This window comes from Aedes albopictus, chromosome 3, assembly GCF_035046485.1.
Source record: "Aedes albopictus strain Foshan chromosome 3, AalbF5, whole genome shotgun sequence".
In the NCBI taxonomy this organism is placed as follows: Eukaryota; Metazoa; Arthropoda; class Insecta; order Diptera; family Culicidae; genus Aedes; species Aedes albopictus.
Genome location: NC_085138.1, coordinates 74,535,860 through 74,545,549, shown reverse-complemented (window position 1 = coordinate 74,545,549; position 9,690 = coordinate 74,535,860). Strand labels below are relative to the sequence as shown.

General features: G+C 39.4%; 1 non-coding gene across 1 annotated transcript; it reads right to left on the bottom strand.

Moving 5' to 3' along the window:
• Positions 1 to 9,617: 9,617 nt before the first annotated feature.
• Positions 9,618 to 9,690, bottom strand: Trnar-acg (transfer RNA arginine (anticodon ACG)). Its single transcript has one exon. It is a non-coding gene; the product is annotated as a tRNA-Arg (tRNA).

Genomic DNA, 9,690 nt, shown 5'->3' with positions numbered 1-9,690 from the left:
ATCCAATGGAGGCGAAACGCCTCCCAATGATATCATTGCTCGTACGCGGTTTTATCAGCCATCTTCGCCTGGGCCTTGGGTTGTCTATTTCCGGCGCAAATGCAAACCATTGAATATGCTTTCGATTTCTCGAGAGCTGACGCGTAAGTATCCTGGGACCGTTATTCACCAAGTGAAAGCATCCAAGCTGCGTGTTACCGCACCTAGCTACAAAGCAGCAAATGAAATTGCTCAACACGAAGCGTTTACTGTTGAATACGCGGTCTATGTGCCAGCACGAGAAGTGGAGGTGGAGGGGAAGATCCTCGACGAAATGCTGACATGTGAGGACATCAAGACCGGCTTTGGTCGTTTCAAAAATAGGTCAATTCCTGATGTGGCTATCCTAGACTGTAAACGCTTATCTAAGGCTTCCATGGAAGGAAATAAAAAGGTGTACTCGCCTTCAGCATTTTTTCGAGTGACTTTTCCAGGTTCCGTCCTCCCGGAATTTGTTGTAATCGATGGTGGTTTTTACCCAGTGCATCTTTTTAGGCCGAAGGTTTTTAATTGTACCAAATGCAAGCAGTTTGGTCACAGTGATAGCTTTTGCGACAACAAGCCCCGTTGTGGCAAATGCAACCAAGCTCATTTGGAGGACTCTTGCACACAGGAAGCGGAAAAATGTAGCTACTGTGGCGGAGATCCACACGACTTGCAAGTTTGCCCGGCTTACAAAAGACGCATTCGAAATGAGAGTCGCTCTATCATAAGGCGCTCCAAACAGACATATGCGGAGATGGTGAAATCTTTTAAAACACCAGATTCCGTGTCTGAATCAGCTGTCCCAGTTGAAAATCCCTATCAGGAGTTGTCTTCCGATGATCAGGACGATGGCGAAACTGATGAGGGTGGATCTCTTTCGGAGGTACACGCACCTGGAAAAAGGAAGTCATCATCTTCCCCGGGATTGCGCCGAAAGGTCTTTTTAAAGTCTTCCCTCAAAAGTTTGCCTAATGTCAAAGGAGACGGGGTAAACTTAAAAACTCCGAAGAATCAGGTTCCTCTAGCTTCAATTCCATGTTGTAGTAAGAACCTGTCACCCCCGTCTCCGCCCGTTAAATACACTTCAAAGAAAAATAATCGACAAGGAAGCAAGAAAAAAGCTACCAAAGTTCCTCGCAGTTCAAACAAGCCTCCTAGACCCAAGCGAGGACTGTTTACTTTTAGGGTTCTCGTGGATCGCTTATATGATGCCCTCAGCCTTCCAGAAACATTTAGAGGCATTATTGATATGTTTATACCTACAGTAGAAGAATATCTTCGGAATCTGACACAATCATGGCCCCTCCTTGCTGCGATCATATCTTTCGATGGATAATTCATCAAGTGAGGTACAAGATATGATCACTGTGCTACAGTGGAACTGTCATAGTCTAAAACCTAAATTAGACCTGTTTAAGTTTTTGATTCACAACTCTGATTGTGATATATTTGCCCTTTGTGAAACATGGCTTTCTTCTGAAGATGAACTCAACTTCCACGATTTTAACATTATACGCCAGGATAGAGATGACCATTATGGGGGAGTTCTTTTGGGGATCAAAAAGACTTACTCATTTTATAGAATTCCAATCGCGACTCATCCTGGCGTAGAAATCGTCGCTTGCCAAATAAACGTAAAGGGTAAAGAACTTTGCGTAGCTTCCGTTTACATTCCTCCAAGAATTTCAATTAACCGCCGTCATCTTTGGAATGCGGTTTCTGCACTATCACATCCAGTTTTAATTCTGGGTGATATGAACGCACATGGTACAGGGTGGGGCGAACCATATGACGATAATAGAGCGGCCATTTTCTATGATTTGTGCGACGATTTCAATTTGAACATTTTAAATACAGGTGAAGTGACACGTATTGCATCTGACGGCAAAGAAAGTCGTCTCGACCTATCACTGGGGTCAAGTTCACTATCATTCGATTGCTTGTGGAAGGTAATCGAGGATCCTCATGGTAGTGATCACTTACCCATTATAACCACCATAAAGCATAATAGTGAAAGGTCAGACCATCCAATTCAGGTTCCTTTTGACCTCACAAGGAATATCGATTGGCAAAAGTATGCAGAAGCGGTATCTTTTGGCATCGAATCATTCAATCCCCTCCCACCTTTGGATGAGTATCGATTCCTGTCTGAACTGATATATAAGAGTGCATTAGAATCACAAAAACGACGTGTTCCAAGTGCAACCTTCAAAAGAAGACCAGCCACACTAGGCTGGGATGATGATTGCACCCAGTTGTATCTTAAAAAATCTGATGCTTTCAAAACTTTTCGTAGGCACGGTACATCAGATCTTTATCAAGAGTACGCAAAGCTCGAAAGACAGCTGAGAAACCTGCTGAAAGCGAAGAAGCGTAGTTATTGGCGACACTTCATTGAGGGTCTCTCAAGAGAAACTTCAATGACAACGCTTTGGAGAGTGGCTCGCAACATGCGAAACCGCTCTTCTTCTAATGAGAGTGACGAATACTCCAACCGGTGGATATTCAGCTTCGCGAAAAAGGTCTGCCCAGACTCAGTCCCAGCACAACCGATTTCTTGGGAAACATCCCCAAAAGACGGTTCTCTGGACAGACCCTTCACTATGCTGGAACTATCTATGGCTCTTCTTTCATCAAACAATTCCGCTCCGGGATGCGATATGATCAAGTTCAATCTTCTTAAGAATCTCCCAGATATCGCGAAAAGACGACTACTGGATCTGTTCAACTCATTCATGGAGAACAACATTGTTCCGCTAGAATGGAGACAGGTCAAAGTAATAGCTATTCAAAAGCCTGGTAAACCAGCGTCTGATCATAATTCATACCGCCCAATTGCTATGTTATCATGTTTAAGGAAATTGTTGGAAAAAATGATCCTATCGCGACTCGACCATTGGGTTGAATCGAATGATTTGCTTTCAAATACACAGTTCGGGTTTCGCAAGGGCAAAGGAACAAACGATTGTCTAGCGTTGCTTTCAACAGATATTCAACTGGCCTTTGCGGAAAAGGAGCAACTGGCTTCAGTTTTCTTGGATATTAAGGGCGCCTTTGACTCAGTTTCCATAGGCATATTGTCAGAAAAACTGCACAATAGTGGACTTCCAGGAATTTTAAATAATTTCTTGTATAATTTGTTGTCAGAAAAACATATGAGTTTCAATCTCGGACAACTGACAACTTCCAGAATTAGTTACATGGGTCTACCCCAAGGCTCATGTTTAAGTCCCTTGCTTTATAATTTTTACGTGAAAGACATTGATAGTTGCTTGGAAGGACAATGCACGCTAAGACAACTTGCAGATGATGCTGTGGTTTCTCTAAAAGGCCCACATGCAGAAATGTTGCAAAGACCATTGCAAAATTCTCTAAATAATCTGTCAATCTGGGCAAGAGATTTAGGGATCGAGTTTGCTCCGCAAAAAACTCAATTGGTTGTGTTTTCTAGAAAGCGGAACCCAGCCCAACTGAAACTCAATCTTTTGGGAATAGAAATCGACCAGTCTTTGACTTCGAAGTACCTTGGGGTCTGGTTTGATTCAAAAGGCACTTGGGGTACCCAAACCAAGTATTTGGTGCAAAAATGTCAACAAAGGATCAATTTTCTACGCACAATTACCGGAACATGGTGGGGTGCTCACCCGGAAGACCTCATAAAACTTTACAAAACGACTATTCTCTCTGTTATTGAGTATGGCTCTTTCTGCTTCCACTCAGCAGCAAACTGCCACCTAATAAAGTTGGAACGAATTCAATACCGTTGCTTGCGTATTGCTCTCGGCTGTATGCACTCAACGCATAATGCGAGCCTAGAGGTCCTGGCAGGGGTAAAACCTCTCCAGAACCGATTCTGGGAGCTCTCGCTAAGGTTACTTATCAAGTGTGGAGTGAGCAACACACTTGTCATTGAAAACTTCGAAGAAATGCTCAGTCTGAACACTCAATCAAAATTCATGAGAATTTATCTGTTCTACATGTCATCTGACATAAGCCTACCAAGTTATAATCCTCCCCGTGTACACTTCACTAATGACAGTACCTCTGTTAAATACGATCTGTCCATGAAACAAGCTGTTCATGGAATACCAGATCAACTTCGATGTATATCTATTCCTCGCATTTTTAACGAAAAGTACCAAAATGTCAATTCCTGTAAGAGATTCTTCACTGATGGGTCTCGCATAAATGGATCCACTGGTTTCGGTGTTTTCAATGAAAATTTCACCGCCTTCCGCAAACTTCAGGAACCTTGTTCGGTTTATGTTGCTGAGCTGGCAGCAATCAACTTCGCTTTGGGGATGATTTCCAACATGCCCGTAGACCATTTCTTCATCTTCTCGGATAGCCTTAGTTCGATTGAGGCACTCCGGTCGATGAAACCTGTAAAACATCCATCTTACTTTCTTACAAAAATAAGGGAGCAGATGGGTGCACTGGTCGAAAGATCATACAAGATTACCTTTGTGTGGGTCCCCTCACATTGCTCAATTTATGGCAATGAGAAGGCGGACTCTCTCGCAAAGGTGGGCGCACAGGAAGGTGAGATCTATGATAGAAGAATTTCACATGATGAATTTTTCCATTTTGTTCGCCAGAGTTCTCTTCAAAGTTGGCAAAATGATTGGCGAGATGGCCAGCTGGGACGGTGGTTACATTCCATTATTCCTAATGTTTCTTTGCGAGTGTGGTGGTATGGTCTGGATGTAAGTCGTAATTTCATTCGCGTGATGTCAAGACTTATGTCCAACCATTACTCGCTAGACGCGCATTTACACAGGATTAACCTCGCGTTGAGCAATGTTTGTACTAAGTGCGGTTCCGGTTATGATGACATCGACCACGTAGTTTGGCAATGCCCGGATAATGACGCCTCCAGAGCGCTACTATTGGATACCCTTGAGGCCCGAGGTAGACAACCCTTTGTTCTTGTGAGAGATGTGTTGGGGACCCGCGATGTCACATACATGGGATGTATTTTCGACTTTCTTCGCTCTGCTGGTATAAAAGTTTAATTCGCTTGTGTTTTCTTCTCCAGTTTTTTTCTCTGTTTTGTCCTCTTTGTGTTACCAAGCTGCTCCTGGGCATCCGGAAGACCAAGTCCCACAACAAGTTGGTACCAACACCACAAGGCACCGAATACGCTAGCAAGATGCGATTCACCCCCGGCTGAGCAGCAGTGAAACCTTTGGCCCAATCCTTACCCTGTCCATCCCTCAAAATGTGACCTTCTAACCTCGAGCTGCCACGAGTACCCTGGCTTCCACCCAATACTAACAGATATCATAAAAAAGTTATTACTCTGTATATCGTATACTATTAAGTACAAAGAAAGATCCTCGGCTCCGTAAAGCGTTATACGTGATTGAGCCTTAAATAAATGAACTAGATAAAAAAAAAAAAGATAGAATCCCTCTCAAAACTTTTCCAGAATGTTTTTTGTTTCTGCAGGGTTTCCTGAAAAAATGCATAAGAATTACTTCTATGAACTCCTCCAGAGATATTTCAAAGGATTCCTTCGGGAATTCCTAACGGGATCCCTTAAAAAAAATCATGAATGTAGTCAAACAAGTTTCTGATGATTTTTCGCTGGGAATTAAGGAGGTATCTTTAGGAGTTTCTTCAGAAATTAAGGAGGTATCTTGAAGAGTATCGCAAGGTTGTTATCCGCGCGAATCTTCAGGAGTTATCCCAGGAAGTTTTATCCAAAAATCGTTGCAGAAAATTCTCAAGAATTTCTTCTAGGAATCTCCAAAGTAATAACAAGGCAATTCCCAGGATTTTTTAAGAATTTCCTACAGAGATTTTTAGGAATTTCTCATGGCGTTCTTGAAGAATCCCTTTGAAGAATTTTCAAAAGAATCCCTGCACGATTTTTTAAGAAATTTTTCGATGAATTTCTGCAAAACTCCATGAAAGAACTGTCGAAGAGATCCTGCACTGAAACTCCTGAAGAAACTCGGAAAGAGTCGCTGAAAATATTTTTGAATGAATCCCTGACGGAATATCAGAAGACATCAGAGTGGGAGTTTCTGAAAGACTCTGTAAAAGAATCTCAGGAAGTTCTTTCGAATGTATCTCCAGAAGAATATCTTTAATATAAAACCCCTGGCAAATTTTTGTGAAAATCCCAGCAAGAAGTTTTGGAAAACTTCTTAGGTTAATTCCCCGGAAAAGCCTTGGGTGGAATTCCTAGAAAAGTTTAATAAGTAATCTTTAAGAAAATTCCTGAAGAAATCTTTTGAGAAAATTCCTTAACGAGTCCGTAAAGAATTTTCTAAAAAAATCCATACCAAAATATCCGGAGGAATGATGATGATGAACTTTTGATGTTATGAAAGAATCGTAAAAGCATTTCCTCCTGAAGCAGTTTGTACACATATTTCTAAAAAACGGTCATGTAGAAATACTTGAATAAACGCCCAGATAAGCTTCTGTAAAGATCCTATAAAAAACTCAAGATATTCAAAAAAAATCCTGTGGTAATTTTTAGACGACATTTCTGAATCAATTCCTAAAAGAATTCGCAGAGAAATTCTTAGAGTGAGCCATTTAGGAAATACCGGAGGGAAACATGGATTGGATAAATACAAGAGGAAATATCTAGATGAAATTATGAAGCAATCTCTGTTTGAACTCCTGGAAGAATTTTTGTAGGATTTTCTGGATGAATCCCTGTAGAAGTTCCTAGACACATACTGGCTGGAATTTTGAATAGAATTTTTGGAGCATTTTCTGAACAAATATTTTGTGGACATGCTTAACGAATTTCTGAGGAGGAGTTTTCGAAGAAACCGTTAGAAGAACTTACGAAACAATCTTTGAAAGAATTTCTAAGTTAATCCATAAAGAAGGGTTTTTCAAACGAATCCCTAGAAGAATTTCTGAAAATTTACATAAAAGAATTTCTCCAGAAATTTCTCAATGGAACCTTCTGAAAAAATCTATGGAGCAATTTTGAAAGCAATCCATAGAAGATTTTTTGATGGAATCCTAGGTATCTTAAAAATAATTTCTGAATATATTTTCAGGGGTTTTCCAAGGAATTTCTGAAAAAAAAATGTGCAGATAACTTTGGAATAACTCCTAGAGGAGTCTGTAGAAGATTTTCTAGATAAATGTGTGGAAAAATTTCTGGATGAATTCTGAAGTTTTAATTTTTTTAAGGAATCGCTTCCAAGGAAAAAATCCGAAGATGGCTTCCTTGAAGAATTTTCGTACGGAATTTTGAAATATTTGATGGAGGAATTTATGAGGAAACCTATGGAAGGTTTTCTAGAGGAGTTCTTGGAGAAATTTTCTGAAAAGATTATTTAACTGATTTTCTAAAGGATTCCATGAAGCAATTTCTGAAGGAATCCAAGAATAAATTTCCAAGGGCATTCCTGGCAGAATTTTTATTAAATTATCTGCTACTTTTTTTAAGGAATCGCTTTAGGAATTCCCGAAAGATTTTTTACAGGAATCTATGGAGAAATCTCTGAAGAAATCCATAAAGTGTTTTCCAAATGCATTATTTTATAAATTTCTGGAGGAATCTCTCAAAGAATTTTTCTAAAAACCTAGCTTATGAAATATTTTAATAATTGCTGAAAAAAAAACGGAGAAATAGCTAATGAAATATCTGAATAAATTCCTGTAAGAAACTGTTGTTTGAAGCTTGCTTCTTGAGATTTGAGCATCTGAAGTTCTGATGCACAATTGAAGCGGGATTTCAAGACCTTTGTCCTTAAATGGCATCCTTAATTTTAGTATGTCCTTTGGTAAGGGGCTGTTCATAAACCACGTAGACCAAATTTTGGCCATCTCAGACCCCCCCCTCCCCCCTCGTAGACTTTTGTCCATACAAAAATTTTGAAATTTGTATGGAGCGTAGACTTTTGCCAGACCCCCCCTCCCCCCAAAAAGTCTACGTGGTTTATGAACGTCCCCTAATGGCAATCTGAAAGTGGTCAGTGAACAGAACTCAATCAATTAAATACAAACTCACGTAACTTCAGGGCGACTGTTAAAATTTCAGCAAAATTAGTTTACTAGAAACCGAGCATCACATCGTCAAACTTGGCCATTTTGTATGAAAAATGGTTGGTAGTCTTATTATTTTGTCTGAGACTGTATTTTCTCCACAATGTAGTCCTTGGAGTCTGTTTTTGAATTTTTGTATTGTCAAAAGTCTTCGCGATGGGGGGAGGGGGTTCTGAGATAACTAAAATTTAGTCTAGTTGTTATATGAACGTTTGGGTGACGAAACGTCTAAGGACAAAATGACGAGTGCCAAAAAGTTGAAGGGACAAAGTGCTCATAGGACAAAACGTTGACAAGTGAAAGAATGATTTTCCTTTCTTCAGGGACTCTGTACGAGTACACTGTAACTCTTTATTACATCAATGAACCTAACCTCAAATTTTTCAGGTAATTTTGACAGATGTAACATGAGCATGAAAAGGAAGACAGCATGATCGGTAAAGTAAAAGCTGAGTATTGTCTTTTGTGCATATTGTAATGCGATAATCATTTCAATGTACAATTGAGTATTTTTAGATTATAATGAAGCAATCAAAATAAAAAGAAGCTAAAGTTTTTATGAAAAAACAAAAGAGGATGCGAGAAACACAAGTACAAGAGTCAGAACGCTGATGAATGAAGCATACGATGTCAACAATCTAGAAGTTTTCAAAATATATGATTTGTTTTGAATCCAATGAGTATTACTATAATAGAATTATCCTTTGTTTCGAATTTTTGAAATTGATTATAAGATTAATGAGTTTAATTTTATTGCAGTGTTAAAACTGGTGCTTCAAAATTTTACCCACTGAATATGGACAAGACGTTGGTATTTCTCCAAAGAAAGCTCAGAATCAAAATAAATATTTTCATTATATGTATATTTGGCTAAGAGTAGAGAAGGAAGGCAATGTAGAGAATGAGATAGGCTGCAATAATCTTGATTTTTAGATTGGTTCATTTGAGAACTTTAGTAGGCGATGATTTTGAGAAGGAAAAATTATTAGTTTTGTGACGGAACTTGTAGAAGACGGACGAAAAACGCTCTGAATAAAAAAAAATAGTTATGTAAAAAACGTACTTTTGTCTCACTGAGAAGCTCCTGAACTTCCAATCAACAATACCGCATTGGGTCACGACAATGACCTGAGATGTGTCAATCATTTTCAGGTTAGGTTCGTTGGTGTAGTACATTTTTTGAAAGCTTTCAAGGAATTTATGGAAATAAACCACAAATAAATATATTAAGAGTCCCTGGAGAAGGTACCAAACGGGCCGAAACGTTGAACAAAATACAATATGTAGCAGCGTTTTGATTTTGTCAAGACTGAGAAGCCACAAAATAATCAGTGTTCCCAACTACAGTCGAGCACACCAACGATACCTTGTAGTAAGGTCTTAGGATCAAATTAAGTGTATGGAGCGCAAATAGAGTAACTAAACAAGACGATTTATGACGAATATCATTGAATTTTATTGTTTTTTTTTTCTTTTTTGTTGGAACGCGTAAAAAAGGCACCATATCTTCTAGGTGAATTAATTCGGTTTTCGTATGTAAGTTGATTCAACGAGTCAAAAATAATATCCGATCCTGCCAGGAGTCGAACCTGGAATCTTCTGATCCGTAGTCAGACGCGTTATCCATTGCGCCACAGGACC